The sequence below is a fragment of the Peromyscus eremicus genome, chromosome X (assembly GCF_949786415.1).
Source record: "Peromyscus eremicus chromosome X, PerEre_H2_v1, whole genome shotgun sequence".
In the NCBI taxonomy this organism is placed as follows: Eukaryota; Metazoa; Chordata; class Mammalia; order Rodentia; family Cricetidae; genus Peromyscus; species Peromyscus eremicus.
The window spans coordinates 30,856,835-30,879,604 of record NC_081439.1 but is presented as its reverse complement, the minus strand read 5'-3'; the positions used below and the strand labels follow the sequence as shown (position 1 = coordinate 30,879,604).

Below are 22,770 nucleotides of genomic sequence, written 5' to 3'. Positions count from 1 at the left end.
GATAAAACTAATACAATGTCTACAATAGAAACACACATTTATTTTTTTTACTAAATACAAAGAAACCACCAATGACAATAGTATTCAAATATCAAAAAATTTTATATGAAATGTCAGTAAGATGTCTCCTGCATATTCATGCTTAAAGAAGAAAATAATTTGACTTATCTTGATAAGGCTTAATATACTTCTCATTTTTAATGAATATTTTATTTAATGTCTAAGCAATATTGAGTGTGAAGATATTCCAAAATTTTATAAAGTATATAAAATGCTATTCAGATGAGTTTCAAATAAATAGTATCACAAAATATTAATCAGAACCAGGTTGCTAGAAGAGTACATTTTCCAAGGAGGACAGATTCTGGGGAAACATTGAAAGCTTATTTTAATACTACATTTCCCTAATGCTCTCATTGTTTTCAGATTTAAACCAGTTTTCTAAAGCCCTGCCTGCATTTTACAGTTTTACCACATTATCCACTTTGATATGATTCCCCTTTGGGACCTCTTCCTGCCTTTCTCATATATCATATTAACACTTTTCTAAGTCCTGATACCAACTTGTAATTATTCATTCAACAAGCAATTATTAAATGTCTATTTGTGAGCCAGGTATTGTTCTAGGGAGCACGGATAAGAAGGTAAACAGAATCAGACATGGTCCCTTCCTTACTGGAATTTTATTAACAGAGAAGCACATGATTTATGGAGTCATACTAATGACCCTAACAATTCACTGAGGGGAAGGCAGGGAAGGAGAGGAGAAAGCTGTGGAGGAGAACGAAGGACCTTGCTCCAAGAGTCTATAATAACAGATTTGACCAGAGCAAAAAGAGCAAGGATATAGGCTGTGGAGAATGGGGGAACTGCTATCTGGAGATCAGTAGGAGTGAGCGAGACAATGAGGGAGGAAAGAGCAATAGACAATGGAAACAGCAAAGTCCTAGGGAGACAAAATGAGTGGAAAGTATGAGAAAATGAAAGAAAGGCTAAAGGTTTTGTTCAGACCTATGCTCTGAAAAACACTCTTGGGCTTCAATACATAGAACAGAACTTGTAGCCACATTGCCTTTTGCTAAAGAAAGAACAATCTGTTAGGAACTAATCTTCTAGCTTGGTCTCATCACTGGGTCAGCTATTTCAGTCATATTTATTGTAGTATCCATCTTTCCTAAACATGTCTTTCTTTAAGACGTTTGATTTATCAGTCCTAATAATCCTTTTTACTATCTATCTGGTAAGGTAAGTGAGTGATAAGATGTATAAATAATGTTTAGAATTTATTTAGATATTATTTAGAATTATACTCATGTTCTCAATTAGAAATCACAATTAACAGATAATGTGGTAAATGGTACAAATTTCATTTTATAAAATGCTGCATCTAGAAGTATGTTAATATAGAGGTAAATTTTACCTTTAGGTTACAGACTATCATTTTAACTCAGGCTCATTACTTCTAACTGAAATAGCTTCAACAAAAGAAAATCTTGGTGTTAAAGTAACTGCAGAAACAAATGGCCTCATCCACTATTAAACTTTATCTTGCTCGGTACATCTCTCATGATCCTTCCCTAACATGAAACAAATCTTATTCATAATTTCAAATTCAGGGTTTGAAGCCACATTCTCTTGTCATACAAGCATTTTCCTATGGCAAATGAATGTCAACATTATTACTATTCAACAATCTCTTGGGGGCAAATAACAAAAAGAAAAGAACCCTGTGATGTCTTATAATTTTTATGACTACAACAGGTTCTGATATATAAGGCCCAATTTAATTTTTTTGTCAACATATATTTTGTTACTAATCACTAAAAATCATTTGTTATGCTAAACATTAAAACTGAAATGAAGCTACAAATAATTCTTTTATAATGTGAGGATTTATAATTAAAAAAACCAGGCTTGCATTAATTCCATTACTATTTCTGACAGTGTTTAAAATAATAAGCAGTGGTTTACCTTATGTATCAGAATCAATCTGTAATATCATATAATTTAATTAGTTGTCAGATATTTTACTCTATTACACAAATAAGATATTTTGAAGCCTAATTTCCCCTAAAGTTTGTGAAATATCTTTAAAATAATTCTGATTACTCAAAACTATTAACTTTCTATTGTTCTCAAACTATATGTGCATATAAAACATTTAGAGATCTGATTAAACCAGATTATTATTCATTTTCTCTAGACTGTGGTCTGGGGTTCTACATTTCTGTCATTCAGAAATAGCAATGAATATACAAGTTAGCTTGTCCAACACAAAAAGAGAATTCTTTTATTTTTTAAAGTTATATCATTATCGAGTAAGATAATGATGATAAGTACTAATAGAATTCTTGGACATAAGTACGCTTATGTTTCTAAGTATCTAAAAATTCTCAATTAGGGATAAAAATACAATTAATAAATATGGAATGACACAAAAAGAATCACCAAATATTTACTATAAATTTATAGATTACAATGAAACACATTTTCATGCTTTAAGCTAGACAAAATTAAGAAGAGGAAAAAGCTACACCAAATTAATTGTGATTATGCTTATTTAAATAAATCCCTAATTGTATATTTTAAGGATAGATATTAAAAGAACATTAAAAGCCTGAGGAGCAATTCACCAGCCTAAATGAGCAATAATTAGTCTCATCCTTCCCAATATTGTTATCAGTTACAAATGGTGTAGTGGGAGGTCTTCAAAAATAGGAAAGAAAGCACAAATGATACAAATTTGTGTTCCTTATCATCAATCATTTCTGACAAAGCTCCAAAAATATGGGTCTTTCATTATTTCCTATAATTCCTCTCTGCTCAGTAAAATTCTCCTGCATTACATAAACATTCTATTATAATCAATGTCTACTGGAAAATTAAATTTGAAAGATGTCATTAGAAATTACTGCTCTTCTTGGAGCTCAGGGAACATTGTGGAAGAGGGGGAAGAGAGACTTGGGTGTCAGAGGAGATGGAGAATATAGAGAACAGGGCCCAACAAATCAAATAAGCAAGGTTCACATGGGCTCACAGAGACTGAAGCAACCAAGTATGGGGACTGCTGAAGTCTGCACTAGGTCCTCTGCATACATGCTGTGGTTGTTTAGCTTAGTGTTCTGGTTAGGACTCCTAACAGTGAAGTGGGGGTGTCTCTGACTCTTTATACTGCTCTTGAGACCCTTTTCCTCCTACTGGGTTGCCTTGTCCAACCTTGATATGAGGGTTTGTGCTTAGTCTTATTGTATCTTGTTTTGTTATGTTCGGTTGTTGTCTTTTGGGGTCCTGCTCCTTTCTGAAGCGAAACGGAAGAGGAGTGGATCTGAGAGAGAGTGGAGCTGGGGGGTTGGGAGGTGTGGAGGGAATGGAAACTGTGGTCTGGATGTATTTTATTAGAGAAGAATGTATTTTCAATTTTAAAACAGAAAGAAAATACTGCTTTCCCTCCATTCCCTCCAGACTCCAAATTCTTCCCAGTGGGTCAGAATAATAATTGCTGATAATAAGAGAGGAAGGAGGAAACAGTTGTAAGAAGATACACATGAATAAGCACAGGTGGGATGGCAGTACCTTAGCTAATACTGTGCTATGATCACTCCTTCCTACAGAGGCAGCATTGCCGCTCCAGCCAGAAATTAATCTCTCTAACATGTTTCTTTAAAAACTATAATTGTTTGTTAAGAATTTAAGAATTAACTTTTACATGTCATTTTCAAACTCTAAGTCATATTTTAACATGATATTCCTATTGCTGGCAAATGAACAGTTAATGAAGTTTAGCACTATGATTCTCATCAAATTCCTACTAAAAAGCCTACTTTCATGAAAAGTACTTTATAAAGGGAAGATACATAGACATCATGCTTTCTCAGGTTTAAGAATCTAAAAATGATGGCTTAAAATATTACTCTACAGTTACCTATATTTAAGTCTTATGAGTAAACAAAAATATTTTTCAGTAGTCTCTTTAAAACATTAAAAAAATAAGCAATCACCCTTCTAGAGAAAGGAAATCATGAAAGAAGAGAAAGAGAAAAGAATGTGGGGAGGTGAGGGCAAGGGCAAAGATCCAACACATGTAATGATTTTATATTTTGTAAAACACTACTCAAGAAACTTCTGAGCTTGGCTCAACAACAATGTATTCATTCACCCTCCTATGAGACTTTGGTCCCTGCTTGAAAGCAGCTGTACAAACAATCTTTTCATGAGTTTTTATTTCAATCAAATCCCAAATTCTTCCATTGGTGAATTTTAATGAAAAGGCCCTGAGGGATATAAGATTTGCATACATATAAACATAATACCACAGCCTTCTACAGAGGCCTTCATTCAAAAGAGCTATAAATGAACCTGTGAAAGCAACAAAGAACTTACCAAGAGATATCTTCACGAGCTACAAGCAGGTTTTTTTTAAACTGTCCTGCAGATGTTATAAACATAACAAGTAAGAGCAAAACTTGATATGCACAAAAAGCAATACATGACGAAAGCTCAAGAAAATACTAGTAAAAATTCTTAACTTAATATAGATGGTATTAAAATTGGCTTTTTAATTTTATATTTGATATGAATGCTCCTTTGCCAAAAGTGTTCAATATTCATAATAATTTCTAATTTTTAATTTTTTGTAGTGCTGGGAATTGAAACCAGGGCTTTATTCATGCTAGATTATGAGCCTTCTTTCTGAAATACTTCTTCCAATCCCTTATGGCAACTTCAAATGGCAGGCTAATGAACTCAAGATATTTTCACAGAACTAGACATTTCTAAGGAACTTAGAATGAATCCCTTTTGTTTCAAGAAAGAAAAGAAATACATTAAAATATGTAACAATGTAAGAAAATATATTACTTTTTATTGTCATCAGCCACCCTGGAAACTTGTTCCCAATGGTTATAGCATCACAGATTAAAAGTCATTTAAGAGGAATATGATTCATTCAATAATGATTAAAGCAATTTCAAGTTCCTGTTAACATTTTATATTCACAAGTTCAAGTTGTGAATAATGCACTCTAATCCTGACCTCCTAGTTCTATGAGCTAAAAAAGGTAAATTGTTTAAGGTGCCGCCTTTCTTAATTCAAAATTGAGTCATGTCCTCCTAGGAAATGGTGTGTGTGTGTGTGTGTGTGTGTGTGTGTGTGTGTGTGTGTGTGTGTGTGTGTAGATTTCACCACTTCTCATGACAATTCCAAATCTCAAAAGGAGGAAAAGAAACAAAGTAATTTCTCCTTCAATTAAAGATGGTTCATTTAAGGAGTGGTTGTTATTGGTAACCCTGTGAGAACCCTGTAAGAAAGGAAGGAAGGGAAGAATGGAGGAAGGAAGAGAGGAAGGAAAAAGGAGGGATGAAAGGAAGAAAAGTGAGCTTAAGGAAAATTTAGAATAGGACACAGAATCGTTGATTTTAAGAAACTTGTCTTATCTCGAAAGAAGTATGGTCAGTTGCTTGGATTCTAATGGCTCCTTCAGTGGAGGAGGTGAGAAAGTGCAGCATCAATGGCTCAGACATCGGGAGTCGGTTGAAAGCAAATAACAAACTCATTTATTCAATAACAGGGAAGGCCTTATATACCCTCTTCCCAGCGCCCAGTCTGTGTGGTCATCCCTCATTGGCTGGGCACGATCAGGAACTCTGACATCACAATGACTGTTGCTAGGTCCTCAGGCAGACTAAGTACCATCAGGAACTCTGACATCAACTAGGAACTCTGATGACAGCGACTGTTGCTAGGCCCTCAGAAGACTCCAGGTTGGTCTTAAGGAGTACATTATGTGCATGCCTTGGCTACTGGTCTGAGCCAATTTCCTCGACCCTTTGGGCCTATCCTACTGCAGTCAGTGTGTATTCATGATTAATGACTCTAATGCCATTTCTCTAGCTTTTTAAAAATTAAGTCTTTTAATTTTTCTTTTAAATAAATAAGTATATGTATATGATATGTGATTCACTGACAAGAGTAACATTCTTTGTACATTTAGAAAACCTCAAGAAGATTACAAACTTGTATTTTGGATCATGAATTCTTAAATTGTAGAGAGATATGACACTGATTAATCTACTCCCATCCCTTCTTTTCTTGACAAAAAAACAACACGGGGGATACTGAAACTTTAATAGAACAACCTTTCGTGAGGCATGGCGATGCATGCCTTTAATCCTAGCACTAGGAAAGTAGAGGCAGGCAGATCACTATAAGTTAGTTCAAAGCCAGCCTGGTCTACATAAGGAGTTCCAGGCCAGCCAAAGCTACAGAGTAAAACCTTGTCTCAAAACAAACAAACAAACAACATAAATAAACAAACTCAAAGGTATTTTTGTACACTTTTTGTGTCATATAGCTTTGTTTAGACATTTTTACATTTGTTTTTAATTTTTGAGATTATAATATAATTACAACATTTCTTCCTTCAATTTCCTCCCTCCAAACCCTCCCATATATCCCATCCAGCTCTCCTTAAAATTCATGTCCTCTTTTCTTACTAATTCCTATTTCATGAATTTACATATCTATATATATTATACATTGCATATAAATATAACTTGCTCAGTCCATATATTATTTGTACCAACAGCTCTTTGAAAGAAGGGAAGAAACCAACAGTCCTATCCAGCTATGGTGCCTATGAGCTGCAACAATGACCAGGATGGCACAATAACCCTAAGGGTGCAATAGTGGCACACAAACATTGGTGGTAACCAACACCTCTCTAATGGACTTAAGACCTACTCAACAAGTGGGAAACCATGCCTAGCACTGGAAACCTAGCTAACTACTCAGTGCTAGTGAAGTCATGATTATTGGAAGAGAATCTATAACTACTAATTTACTGAACCAGCATAATCCCAAACAGCAATTTATAAAGATTTGTCCTTACACCCACAGATAAGTGTAGTCTTAACCCCTTATCAAAAAAAATTATCTTTGCAACAGATGGAGACCACTACAGAAAACTACAACCAATCAAAATGCAGAGTTAAAACACTCCCTACCGAAGACTCAGGGAACATTATGGAAGAGGGGGCAGAAAGATCCTAAGAGCCAGTGAGGTTCAAGGAATTTGCTGTGAGATTATGTCTCCTAATAACAGAAGCTACACCTGTAAAGTCTCACCAACATGACTGTGCAAGCATGACCTGAACAAGGAGGATGACACCAAAGGACATGCCATACTGGATGGAGAAAAGCCCATAAGACTGCAACCCTACATGAAGAACTATAGGCAACTGAGGAAAGCTGAAAGCAAGAACAGTATTCCAATTTGTTGTCCAGTGCTAAATGGTCAGCCCAGAAAACATACAATTTTTCGTTTTGTTTTATTGGTACTTTGCTTGTATATTTTGGTGTTGGAGTTTTATAGGGGTGTGTGTGTGTGTGTGTGTGTGTGTGTGTGTGTGTGTGTGTGGTGTGGTGTGTGTATTATCTTAGATTTTTGTGGGTTTTTGTTTTCCTTAATGTGAGAGAAAGAAAGGGCATGGAATTGTAGGGACTGGAAAGTAAAGAGAAGCTGAGAGGAGCTGTGAGAGGGGAAAGATTATATTGAATGTAAATATGTTCTCAATTAAAAAAGAATATCCTTTGGCCCCACTACTAGTTGTCTCGTGGTCCCTGTTCACTCAGATATGCTTTATGAATTTCAGGAAGAATGCCTATGATTGTTTTCAGGAAATTTATAAACAATGACAGAATAGATTTAGATGCTCTAAAGGTTCAAGTAATAAAAATATTAAACATTGATAGGATTTCAAAATAAGTTAAAGTTCTTAAAGCTGAAATTATAATTTTAATAGAAAATCTAAAAGCAAGTTACTTCATAAACTAATTTACAAAGTGCTCATAAATATAAAAAAAATCATTCTATGTACAAATTTCCTTCCTACAAACTATGAAGAAAATATTTAAGGCTCAGAAACTACCAATGATAACTTGAACTAAGTTTTATAAACTGTTTGGTTATGTGAATATGGGCTACTCATTTTTTACTTACAAAACAATTACAAATGTAGGCATTGGTATATCCATTAATTAAGCCTTTTCAAAGGAAGAAGCATATTTAGAACAATTCAAAACCACTATGATCAACACTGAAACACAAAAAATGGTCTCATTAAAAGTCAAGAATATTTAGTATTAAAACATTTTTCATTTTTGTCTTAACAGATATAAAGAAATAAAATTAATAAGAGTTATGATATTGTAAAAGGAAATCTAGTAACACTGTATAGTATTATTAGAAAAATAAATGAAAAACAGAATAAATATCGCATTCCTTAAGAGTAGTTCACAGTAACTTTATAGAAAGCAAATTCAGTCAGAAAATGGAATAAAAATTCCATTCATAATAGGAATAAAAAACATTAAACTAAAAATAAACCCAGCAATGTATAATTAATTTAAAAGGTATCAAATTTCCCTGAATATAGAAAGAAAATCCAAATAAATAAGGAAGGATATATCACATTTTGGATGAGAAAATCCTATAGTATTTAGCTATTATTTTCCTCTAAATTAACATACAAATCCAGTTCAATTTCATTTAAAACCCTTGTGGGTTATTAAAACTGATATTTGACAAATGAAAACTAAATTCATACAAAAGGAAAAATAGTCAATAACTAAGAAATATTTGATAAACCAAAACCTGAAGGGGAAGGAAACTGTTCATATTGCAAATGTTCTTCTATTAAACATCAATCCTTTGGAATTGCACCGAAAGAGAAGACTGGTAAATTCTGCTAGAACAACTGGTAGGCTATACATCAGGGGAAAAGTGAAACTCTCTCATTTAAATTCTATTTTTAATTAAAAATAAGATAAATCAATGAGAATATTGTATCAAAATGAAGGAAAAGATCTGTCCTAACCAAGATACATTACTGATCAGCCATAAAACAACAACAACAAAAATGGCAGGTGTGGCTACATCAAAATGAAAACATTTTTCTGACAAAAGACACTTAAGGAATTTTTCAGGATCATACATAGGATCTCCAGCCTATAATAAAAATTTCATTGTCCCCTTTCCACTTGAGAAGTTATGATTTAGTGAACCATTTTTTGGTGGAAGTTTTTTTTAATTTTGTTTTACTTCTTGCATATCCATACCCAAGTAGGCTTTCATAGTTCAAAGCAGATTCTATGAAAGATTAGTCATTTAGCATGTTGGTTCTCTCCATTAAGCTATTCTTGCAATCTAGTATTCTTTATGCAATGATTTTGTATGTTTGTATTTAAGAAACCAGAAAGCACAACAAAAGAAAGATTCCATGTGGAAAAGATTGTTACAGAACGCTATGTTCTGGAAATATTTTAAAAGTTACTATTTAATCAACACCACCACCACTGGAGAGCTATCTCAGCAGTTAAGAGCACTGGCTACTCTTCCAGAGGATCCAGGTTCAATTCCTTGCACCACATAGTGGTTCACAATCATCTATAATTACAGGTATAGCATACCTGATGCCATTTCTAGAATCTGCAGGCACCAGGCACACATGCAGGCAAAACACCCATATACATAAAAAATAAAAACAAGCAATTTCACCTTTTGTTCTGACAAGAAGAATGCGGCTATAAGGAAATACAGCAAGTATAAGAAAAACAGAACCTTATATACTGTAACGAATATAACCCATATTTTGGCTGCCCCTAATTGGAGAAGAAAGGGAAGGACACTACATACTCACTAAAGGAAAAACGCACCAAAACAATTTTGCAATTCTAAACATTTATGCACCAAACACAGGGGCACCCATGTTCATAAAAGAACCACTACTGTGATTAAAATCACATATTGACCCTCATACGGTTATAGTGTCAACTGTGTTTCTCTTGACAACAGACTGCTCATCCAGGAAAACAAAAACAAAAACAAAACAACTAAACAAAGAAACGGTGGAACCAAATAATGTTAAATCAAATGACAAACATCTACTGAACATTTTACCCAAACACAAAAGAATATACATCCCTCTCAGAAGCTCATGGAACTTTCTTCAAAACTGACCACATACTTAGACACAAACCAAGTATCAACACCCTGTATCCTATCTGATCACCATGGATTAAAGATAGATATCAACAATAATAGAAACAGCAGAAAGTATACGAACTCTTGGAAACTGAACAACTCACTATTGAATGAAAAATGAGTCAAGACAGAAATAGAGAAGTTTTAAAACATTTTAGAACTGAATGAAAATGAAAACACTGTATCCAAACCTATTAGACACAATAAAGACCTATGAACACTTGATTTTTTACAAAGAAGTAAGAAATACACACTGGAGAAAAAGATAGAATTTTCAACAAATGTGATGCTAGTCAAGCTGCATTACTGTACGTACATGAATGCAAATAGATCCATATTTATCATCCTGCACAAAACTCAAGGATTAAGGACCTCAACATAAGACACAATACCCTGAATCTGTTAGAATAGAAAGTGGTGAATAGACTTGAATTCACTGGCACAGGAAAAGACTATCTTAACAAGACACCAACAGCACAGGCATTAAGACCAACAACTAATAAATGTACCATGAAGCTAAAGAGCTTCTGGACAGCAAAGGATACAATCCATGCAAAGCTGCAGTGTACAGAATGGAAATATTTCATGTTTTCTCTTATAGGTGGATGTTAGCTTTAAAGTTTTCAATATGTGGGCTATAATCCAAATAACCACAGAGGTCAGATACCTAGTAAGACACTCGGGAGGATTATGAAATCTTCCAAAGAAAAGGAAATGGAATATAGTGCTATGGAGACATAATCAAACGGGAAACTAGATTAGGAGGAGGGCAATGGCAGGGAACATGCATACATATATAACAGGCATCTAAATAGAATCACCAAATAATAGGGGGAACAATGCCCTAACCAGATAGCATATGCTTCCAAGTAAAACCTGCAGTGCTAGGAACGGCTTACATCTTGTTAAATCATTGGCCAAAGCAGTCCCGTGAACATCCCTGGAAAAAACCAAATCACCAGCTATTATCAAGGCATGCTCTTCACAAGCTGACGGTAAGGCCCTATTGCTGAAGACAACACTTATGTCATCTATCACAGAGAAGTCAAGCTGGAGCCTAACTATAGGTGTTACCTCTACTGAGTAGTTTTTGTGGTGCTGTGATGTACTCTGCGATTTCCCAGAGGAGGAAGATATTCATAAATCTTTCCCAACTACAAACCCAGTGACATGTCTGCAAAAATACTGGTATAGCAGGGATACAAATGATATGAGTAAGACCAACCACTTTCTGATTGCATTTAAGGCCCATTACATGAGATGGAACCCATGACTGACACTGCTCTGGTAGCCAAGTAACTGAGACTAGATAGGACAAGAGCCTGGGGGAAAACCTAATACTATTAGTCTGTTAAAGAAACATGGCAATAAAATGACTCCTAGTGACATACTGCTATAGTCATAAATCAGTACCTCACAACGACCTCATCAGAGAAGCTTACAAGAGAACTAACATAGAAACCTAAAATTGGACATTGCAGAGAATGAAAAGACATTGGAATATCCTATATTCAGATAAGTTTCATATTAAGAATCAGCTATAGCAACCATTTTATTCCGTACTACCTTTGTGTTTAGTATGTACATAGCTCATTGGAAGAAACCAAGACTAAGGACATAACCTTTTAACCTGATTGTCTTAGTGTTCTGTTACTGTGAAGAGACACCATGACCATGGCAACTCTTATGAAGGAAAACATTTAATGGCATGGCTTATATTTTCAGAGATTTAGTTCATAGGAAGCATGGCGGGGAGCATGGTAGCACACTAGCAGACATGATAGTTGAGAATTCTATATCTGGATCCAAAGGCAGCAGGAAGAGAAACACCTTGAACATTTGAAACACCAAAGCTTACCGTCAGTGGCATACTTTCAATAAGACCATACCTACTCCAACAAGGCTATACCTTCTAATCCAAATGACAAACTCCAAACTCCAAGTGGTATTTATCTGGATTTGAAAGGAACAAAGTGAATTATATTTCTGAGCCAGATCTTTGAAAGTCATGTCATTATTATTTCAATTTAAATGTACATAGATTTAGACAACTAATAATAAATATGAACTCATGTTACCATTTTAAAATCCACTATTTTAACCATGTAATAATAAAAACCCAAAGGTATATGTTTAGCCTTATACTTTTCATCCATTCCAAGATTATCCTTTAATGTACTATTCAATCTTCCCCTTTCTCCTTGATGATTTATTTATTAACCAGATTCCTAAAATTATTATTAATTATAATACAATCTGTAACTTAATAATCACTGCCACAGAAATACATGTTGGCCAAAAAGAGCAAACTGAACAGGGATAGCTGCTGTATGTTTAAGTTTCAAAGCTAAAACCTATAAAGTTCTAAAGGATTTTTTAAACTGTATTTACAACCGTATACCACTGCAAAACATTCACTTACAAGGACCTAAAAATGGAGTGACAGAAATATACACAAGTTGTAGACTGTTCCCTTTTATCTATATCTTTTTCTAATACAGACTCAATCCTGTAGATTTAGAAGAGTTTGTCCAAAAAGATTATACTTTATTCACTAAAATAATATTTTCTGTCTCTGTTTTGATTTGTTATCGTTTAGACAATGTCCTGTGAACTTTAATTCATATAAGAAAAACTATCAATAAACGTGCTTAATCTATAGCAATGGTTGTTAGAGTAATCTCTAATCTTAAATTTAAGTGTTTCTTGGTCTTGTAAGGGAAAGAGAAGAAAAGGGAGACAAAAAATATTTGTATCCCTATTCCAAAATTTACACATTTTATAGAAGTTTTAATGAAGAAACAGTTTTATTGGAATCATTCTAAATACTATGTACAACCAAATGAAAATATATGGATTTTTACATTTCAAAAATACGACTTTGCTTACGGTTAGAACAGGGTAATCTAAATTTATTCAGGCATTAGCTACAAATTGGAAAATATCTGCATGAGTAGGCCATGTTCTGTTGATCTGTACTTTTATTATTATTATTTTTATTTATTTATTTATAAAGATAGGGCTTTTCTACATAGCAGCCTTGGCTGTCCTGGAACTTGCTATGCAAACTAGGCTGACCTCAAACTCACAGAGTCTCATCTCCACTGCTTTCAGAATGCTGAGATCAAAGGTGTGCACTGGCTAGGTGTGGTGCTTCTGAATCATGTCATTTTGTATCCCTCATTATCTTTTATTTTCTCCAATTTCATCATGTTTTAGTTCAGTGAAGTTGAAAAAGCTTAAAATCTTCTATATGTTATACACAGATTACTCATTTAACCCAAAATACATTCTGAAGTAGGTTTTATTTCTTCATTTTCAAAGTAAAAAATTGAAGTTCAAATAGATTAAGGGTCCAGATCCATATGCTAATGGATAGCAAAGTTGGAATTTACAATTAGGTATATATGGATCACCCACATTTTTTGCCATTATAATAGATAACCATGTTTACACTATAGATAGGTATAAAATGGTCATAGTAGACACCAATTATAGCCAACAATTATTCAGAAATATAAGCTAATGTGATTTCACATTTTTAAAAATTCAGATAAAACTCAGAATGAGCACATTATGATCACCAAATTAAAACAGTAACTATTACTCTAGAAAGGTTCTTATAGTGGATGACAATATTTAGTAGAAATGAGAAGGAAAACAAATTATGTAGACTGCTACATACTACATTTTTCTTAAAAATTAAGTAACCCATGTTAAAATAAAAATATCACCCAAGTATACAAAATGTGTTTTTGCTATAGTTAGAAAATCAAGTATTTCAAGTAAGACTACACAGAGGAATAATTGTATCCAAAATAAATTTTATTTCATTAAAAAATTAATTTTCATATCAATTTGCATATAAATATAACTTGAAAAAGTACATTAAAAAAGTCATTTAAATATTTTTCTTTTAATATATAAGCTGATTATTTTGACTATACCGACACTGATAATCATATTAACTAAGAACTCTTAGAGTAATATTTATGTTTAAAGATTCTTTATTCAAGCAAGAGGTAACCAGTTTCTTTAGTTTCAGATTTACTAGTGTTTATCAAAGGGAAACAACCAGGTTTTCTATTGTATTTGCTCTGCATAAATGCATAAATACTTTAGATATACACAGAAATCTGAAGTCCAGCAAGTGTTGATACATTAACCAACGTATTTATTCAGACAGATGAAAGCATTAAAGGTCATATTTCCTATGCTGTGTGTGTTGTTGAGAATGGTTAACACACACTTAAAAGCATATAGAAAGAAGGCTAGGGATATGACTTAATGCAGAGTGTTTGCCTAGCATATCCAAGGCCCTGGATTTGGATGAACTTTACTACCCTCCAAACAGGAACAAATCTCAATTACTGAATATCTCATGTATAAGTTTCTTAGTTTTAATATGATTATCATTTATATTTAAACCAAAAATTACAAATCAGTGAAAGCAGACAAAATCAAGAATCTAAAGCTACTGATTCAAAATAATGATAGATTTTCAGTCATTATACTTGTTAAAATTAATTTGTTTCCTGAAACTTGGACAGCTGAGAAGCATTTCAGTTATATTAGTTCACCATTTGTCATGAAACATCAAGCAACTAGGTGGTTGCCAATGATACGACATTTCCCTGCTGGACCTCAGAGTATGACTCAGTGCTGTCCTTGGGTGGCCACACTGCTTGTGGTGGCAGGAAAGGTGGTATCATTCCATTTTTGACAGATGTAATCAGAAACTGGGTATTGTGCCGCAGTTCATTCTTTAGTGATTATTAAACATTTTACCTTTCTTAAAGGATGGCAAATCTTGAAAAAACATCTAAAAATTAACACGGAAATGAAAGTCACTCTAAAATAACAGCAAATGCTATTAGATAAAAATGCTTGGAATAGAAATTCAGTGGATTTTAGTGGTGAAGAAAAAGTACTAGTAATTTTCACTTACTAATTGAATACTTGATAGGACACAATAAGAAGCCTACAAACATATTAAACTTGAAGTATCTATTAATATATTTATTTCTATTTTTGTATTTTTATTTAGTAATAGTTACTTATTTAGCATCATTATATTTATTTTTAAATTACCAGAAGTCTCACTATGGTCATGTAATTTACATACCTTATTAAACAACTGAGAAATGCAGATGTCACACTGCCATCGTAACTCTCAGTTTTAAATAAATGTTCTTTGAAAACTGTTATTCTAATTGGCGAGGCTTTAACTAACTCTAGGATATTGAAATGCTAAATAAAACCAGAATGAGAACAGTGTAAGTTATGCAAAACCCTCTACATACAAGAAAGTACTAACCAAAAGACACTATAATAATTAAATTCTCTGAAAAAAATTGAATAGAGTTTTTAGTCTTGATGTTTCAAATAAATCTTTGATATAGCAAAGACATATTTTTAGAATTAATATGATTCAGTTAATATTTCTAGTAGTATGATTGAGATAATTTATATAATATAGACAATTAAGGATTATATGATTAAAAAGAAACTATTATACACACTGATTTTAGGTGAAGTATATCAGTTACAATTGGAGTGGAAATTTATTAAAGCAAATTAGTTACAATAAATTACTCAGTACAGCAAATAACTGATTCCGCTCTAATAAGACTTTAGAATGTACTGTGTATTCAAACATGTGTTTAATCCTGTAACACTGAATGTTGTAACACTCATCTGCAAAGCTTTAAAAAATGAGACTTAAAATTATTGTGTCATAATGCACAGATATCAGAAGACCACTTGGAAAAATTTGCATCAGCAGTTACTAGCATCTTAACTCGCTATAAATGGGGTCTGGAATTATTAGAATTTTACATTTGATAATGATAAAAGCTAAAACAATTCTTTATGAGAGTATTGCTCTATGAATAGGATTATTGTCTGTGCTCTAAAATTATGCTGCAGATGAACTGGAAGCTTCTTATCTGCTGGCTAGCTTTCATAGTGCCAGAAGGTGCTATGTAGGTTAATGGGAAAGAAAAGTCATCAACAATCTTACCCAACAGTGAATCCTATGAGTTACAATTATGACTTACCAAGTAAGATATGTCATGAAATGCAGCAATGGCATAGTTGTTATGGTAGTAACAATCATGGATTGTATCTGGGGGCAGGTCCAAAGTAAGGAACTCTTACCTAGTTCTGTAACTGATTATGAGCCCCTGCCTAGAAAATAGACCATAAAGATGAGCCTACTACTATTGCTTTGCTAAACAGTCATGTTATCAAACTGCATTATAAATACTCATATTTATAACCATAGATAAATGCTGAACCCTGCCTTCATCACAAATGCTTCTTACTGGATCCAGCAGTGGATACTGCAGAAACCTCTAAATAACTAAAATGCCTGGAATAAGTGGTGATGAGTGCTTAGACATAAATGGGAGAGATCAATCACTTCCTCATTGACGAGTTCAATGAATATCATCAAAGAGGGAACAGACAGAATAGAAGAGACAGAGGATCAGGAGACATTAAGCAAAAAGATGTCTTCTTGACATGGCACTGCCCTTGCTCTCGTGAATGCACTACAGTTGTGGATTATCTACACAAGACCTGAACACAAACGAGCCCATTGATATTTTATCATGAGTAATGGGAGGAGTCTGTAAGACTCTCTTCTTTACTGAGGTACCACTGGCAGTGATGTAGTCACTGATATATTGCCTTAACTCCAGCACATACCTTCCAATCATACTTGGGCAAGAAACACTGATTAAATTCAATGGGTCACACACAAAAAGAAGGCATGAATTTAGGAAGAGGAATTGTTGAAAAGAAAGGTTTCGTTGGGAGAGAGAAGGGGACAAGAAAGGGAAAATGAAGGATAAAGACAACTAATATTCATGCAATAAAAAATAAAATGTTTCTTAGCTCTTATATCAATAGGCAAAGAATTCATTCTTTGTGTTCCTAACAGAGATGTCTTCATAACCATGAAAATATTCATAGAAGATACTATTTCTGAGTTCTCATACATTAGATTCTTTGTCATACTAATTTCACTACTAGAAAGATAAGTGAGTTTAGACAAGTTTAACTTTTCTAAGCTCAGTTCTTTACATGTACTATGACGGCAAATTAACAAGCGATTTCTAAAAGCTCTTTCTTGTCTAGCTTTCTATCATAGCCTATACAGAGTACAAAGGTGTCAGTGTGCTGAGGAACTAAGCAGGGTCTTTTCAGAAAACATTGTTAAAATAAAGATGTTGGAATTGTATTTATTTTAAGAATTTAGGGCAGATGCTTGACATTTTGGTTGTGAGTCTAGCCTTTAGGTAATGGCTGAACCATCTCTCCAGCCCTTTAAGACACATTCTTACAGTAAGAGAGGAACAAAAGAAGGAGGGCTGGCAAGGTTGCTCAGTGGGTAAAGGCATTTACCACCAAGCCTAAGGACAGGAATTCCATCCCTGGAACCCACATGGTAAAAGACAAGAACTGACTCTTCCATGTTTCCATGTTGTCCTCTGACATCCACATAGGTACCTTTCTCTCTCTCTCTCTCTCTCTCTCTCTCTCTCTCTCTCTCTCTCTCTCTCTCACACACACACACACACACACACACACACACACACACACACACACAAATAAATGTAATAAAATTTAAAATAATCTTTTTCAAAAGAAAATAAAGAGATGATTTATAATCTAATATCTCAGGATTTACCCAAACAACATTTGTTAATGGTAAACCCACACTGGTGGTCGGTGATTCAGACCTACCTTAAACACAAAGAACTCAATCTGCTTTTGTTACACAGAAAATGCTCATGTAATGCTCATTTAGTTTTGTACTTGGTATTCAATTAGACACCAGAATATAATTGATCTGAAAAAATTTCAAAAGGATTATTATCTCTGGGGGTCATTAAATCAAAGGTGGGAACACAGAATTTTAAAGGGCAATCTATTTATTGTTCAGAATTCTTTTATAGGAAAGAAAATAAAAAATCTATTTACCCTTGATTATGACATAAAAGTATGGCTTCTCAACCATATGATCTCATGGTTTTTTTTTTAATCACTTGCTTTAAACCAGAGGTTCTCAACCTTCCTAATGTTATGGCCCTTTAATGAAGTTCCTCATGTTGTAGTGACTCCAACAATAAAATTATTTCATTGCTACTTTATTACTGTAATTTTGCTACTGTTATGAATCATAATGTAATTATCTAATATGCAGGATATCTGATACACAACCTCCGAAGGGGTCACAACCAATAGGTTGAGAACTGCTGCTTTAAATCTAACCGCTTTAAGCCTAAACCTAAATACATCAATCACTCCTGTCAAGGAAATACAAAACATTCTTAAGTTTGAAAGAACGTATAAGATACTGCATACTATCAATTAGAAGCATATCAACATGAAATAGAATTAACAAAAAATCAAAAGAGCACTGTCTCTTAAATCTTTAAAGTCATACTTTACACTGACTAAACGAAAGCTCTTAATAAACTTCCTCTGAATTATGCATGTGAATTAACCTTTATTTACATAATATATGCTATGTTAAGAAAGACAAAGTCATTTTCCCAAGGAAAACACAAATGGAAGTCATGGCAAAGGAGAAAAGCAAAAGTGCTGGTAATAAAACAAATTAAATGCTAGCCTAGGATCTTTAGTCCAACCACCATTCTGTACAACATGGGAACTAATTTGCTGTCTTAATGCTTCTCATTTGTCCTCAATCCAAATACCACTTTTAACACATGAATGAGAAAAGGCATTTTTTTTTTGCCAGCCATTCTGCCATTCTCTCTTGTTTTCAGTGATTCAAGCTCAGAAAAAAAATGGTTCGTTTGTTTCTTAAATTTGACTGTTTTCTATGAAAAGCCAAAACATTCTGATCATTTAAATGGCTAGTCGTCATAAGTACCATATTAAGTATATTAATGTAGAGACTCCATATTTAATAATTACAATTACTGTAGAAACCTGTGATGATAAAATTCTAATATTTAATCTTCTATCAAAGTCAGAAGTAAAATTGCAGTGATTACGAATCTTTTAATAAAATAAAGCTGCAAAGCACTGAGGAATCTTTGCATGTAGGGTCTCCTACTAAAAAAGGTCTAAATTAATTCAGACTTAGCCAGTGATAGCAAAGCCATCAACATCAATGCCGTGGGACCTTTGCATCCAGTTCTTCTGCAGAAGCAGTGGGATATAACATTCTACTCATTAGCTGAACTGATTAAAGGATCAACTGACTAAAATAAGAAAAAATAATTTGGTGATAACTGTTCCAATAAAACTGTTAGAGAAAGAAGTGGGTAAAATAAAAATACACTGTACACATGTATAAAATTATAAAAAACACATAAAAATGTTTAAAATATATGTCTACATAGATGACAAAAGCTACTAAGAATGAAACGGCTTTCAAGAGAGCCAGCCTTCTGAAATCCACCTTGCAGATACATTTCAAAATCAACATAATTGCTTTTGTATGCCATATCTTAAAGCAAGCATGTGTTAGTGAGATTCAGTAAATTATTTATAAATTGGAATACATTAAAACCAGTTTTCCTAAAGGTCATTTAAAATATTGTACAATAATAAACTATTTTTCCACTGTCAAAATGCTATTCCATTATTTCTACCAAACTTAGTCATTTTGACTAATTATTCTTCTGAATTATCTGTAAAGCATGTTTTCATTATTTCCATTTTTATCTATAAAAACAAATAGCTTAAAAAGTAAAACGTTGAGTTAGGTACATAAAAAATAGGTATTTGGTGTGGGTACAAATGGGGAGACTTTCAGGCTTAACTCAGTACTACTGATAATTTGTATTGTCTTATATGTAGTGCTTCCTATTAAATATTCCTTTAATCTTCTGTCAGTTGTGAAAAGAAATGTCAAAATTAAAGAAAAAAAAGGACAGAAAAATGGGTCTTTTGACATGGATACAGCAGATACAGGTGTTTTGAGTACACTTGAAAGGTACCACTGACATTTTGATATATGACTAGGAGAATAATAAACTCATGGTGGACTCTAAGACAATATGCTGAACACAATGATTGTAATTAACTTCATAGAAAATTCATGCCCACATGAACTCTAGAAAAACTTCCAGGCCTACCTCATGCCATCTGTATTTAACAGGTCATGAAAATCACACAATTGGCTTCTAACACTGCCTTTAATTATTATACGACTGTTAAACTATTATTATCACAATAACCAATAATAAAAAACCTGTGTCATTTTATGGAAAATACTACTGGGAAGTTTTAATGATAACTTAAAACTAAATGTTGCCCACTGCTTCCGAGATAAATGTAACATTGTAAAATGTGGGTGAATCATCTAAACTTAAACCATCATTTCCAGTTACACATCATATTCAACTATTTAAAACCTTTTGATATTCAGAGCAGTTTTTTGTTTGTTTGTTTGTTTGTTTTCGAGACAGGGTTTCTCTGTGTAGCTTTGTGCCGTTCCTGGATCTCGCTCTGTAGACCAGGCTGGCCTCAAACTCACAAAGATCCGCCTGCCTCTGCCTCCCAAGTGCTGGGATTAAAGGCATGTGCCACCACCACCTGGCCAGAGCAGTTTTTGTGAGTTTCTTCAAATACAAGGCTTACTAAAAAACAGGAAGATTTCAAACAAAGCAAACTCTCCTTCATTCTTGAGATCGTAGTTAAAAAAAAAAAAAAAAAAAAAAAAAAAACCATTGTTCACAGGCAGAAGAACTTCGCAAAGACATTAATGCATATATCTAGTATGGTATTCACAGAGCATGAAGTCCCAAACATTTAGCAGCAGGCCAGGGGGCAATTCTAGCCACATCAGTGTTAACACAACCCCACACTTTTATAGAGGCAGATTACTAACCAAATCATCAGCAAGTTCAAATTGTGTTGATTATATTTGGTTTGTGGCAAGAAAAATGGATTAATGAATTAAGTTCTTGGTTGTACTATATTTATTACAAGAGCTTGTTTTTTCTTTAGAATTTTTATATCAGAATAGATAACTAGAAAACAAAGATATTCTTAGCCAAAAGTTGTAGGAAATAAACACAAGTATTAAAGTAGTTGTATTTCAAAGTACAATATGATTTCTTGGAGATGTGACCACAGGTCTTAAATTCTAACCATCCTCCTAATCCAAATTCAGTGAAACACATTCCACAGGCCTATCATAATGAAAATAAGGTGTTATGTTTAATGACAAGCCCACTGTATCCTTGCAGAAAAGTAATTAGCAAAAGTCTTTCAGTTTCAGCAAGTCTGACCTAAGTAAACACATGTCACTATTTATACACGCACTTATATTTATACAGCTGAAAATCAATTATTATACAGCACAACATTTATTTGCTCAAAATTTTCACGCCTTGTTTAACATTCCTGAACAAAATGTCTGTTGGAAACAGAAACTACAATTAGAATGAGTGTTGAGAATCAGGCTTTTTTAACTAGGTTTAGAAGAGCACACTGTTCTATGCAAATGTTTAACTGCGAACTAGTTAGCAGGTAAAATACAGATAATGGGCTTAGTTTTGGTAGTTTGCATCCTACCCAAGTATATTGTTTCCTTTTCTTTTCCTATATATATTTGCTGACTACCAAAAGGCAATTTCAAAGTTAATCAGGTAAGATGTTAATTTCAGTTCAATGGGAACCAAGTACAGCATTCTTCTGAAAAGAAAATGACTTTGCAAATCACTGCAGTATATAGTCATAAGGTTAAAATGTGAGGTTTTCACAAAGGTTGGGTTACTGATGATATATGAAACAAGCCTTCATAATGAAAAACTTCACTTTATCTCAAGTGACTTTTTCCTTTGAAAAATGTTTATTATTTATAATTCTAGTGAGATATGTCAAAACTATTTCACATGAGACATTATTTATCTTTTAAATAACCAAAATTAAAAGTATGTTATATTTGAATGTTTAAATAAATTTTTAATTTCAATATAGTTTTAAGGTTCACAGAGAAGATGGAAAAATAGTATTGATAGTTTACAGTTCCTATGTACCTTTCATCCAGATTCCAATATTTCATATCCCTATGGTGCATATGGAGCTAGCATTGATACTTTGTTATTGAACTGCACATTTTAAAATATGTCATTGGATTTTTTTCCTAATGTATTTTTATGTTCCAGAATACTATCCAGTACACCATTATAACAATTAATTCCCATGTCTCTTTAGATTCTTCCAGTCTGTTTCTGTTTGCTTGGTGTTTGGCAATCTTGAGAAGGTTGAAGGGGATTAGTCAGATACTTCTTAAAATATCCTTACCTTTGGGTTTTCTAAAGTTTTTTATGGTTAGAATCGGATTATAGGTTTGAGAGAAGAGACAACAAAGAACTGTCTTCATCATACCTTATCAAGGGTATATGACATAAAAATTACATATCGATAACTTTGATCACTGGCTAAGCCAGAAATTGCCAGGTTTCTACAAAATTATATGCTTCCCTCTTCCTCCACTCTCCTAAGTGAAACAAGTTATCATCAACAACCACAATCAAGAAGTCCAAATGCTCAGTACCAGTACCTTATAACTAGAATGACATATCAAATGAGTCTGTCCTGTCACTATTTCTCCTAATATTCATTTTGATCCACCATTTCCTCTTCTGCTTCCTTATAAGTATTATACTGAGTGACTTTACATCTTAACGTTTCTTTTAAATCCAGATATATTAACTATATGTTGGCAAAAATTAGCA

General features: G+C 33.4%; 1 protein-coding gene across 1 annotated transcript in view; it reads right to left on the bottom strand.

Moving 5' to 3' along the window:
• Nucleotides 1–22,770, bottom strand: part of Cnksr2 (connector enhancer of kinase suppressor of Ras 2) — a 237,507-nt gene that overhangs the window by 200,833 nt on the left and 13,904 nt on the right. The gene's annotated exons all lie outside the window — the stretch shown is intronic.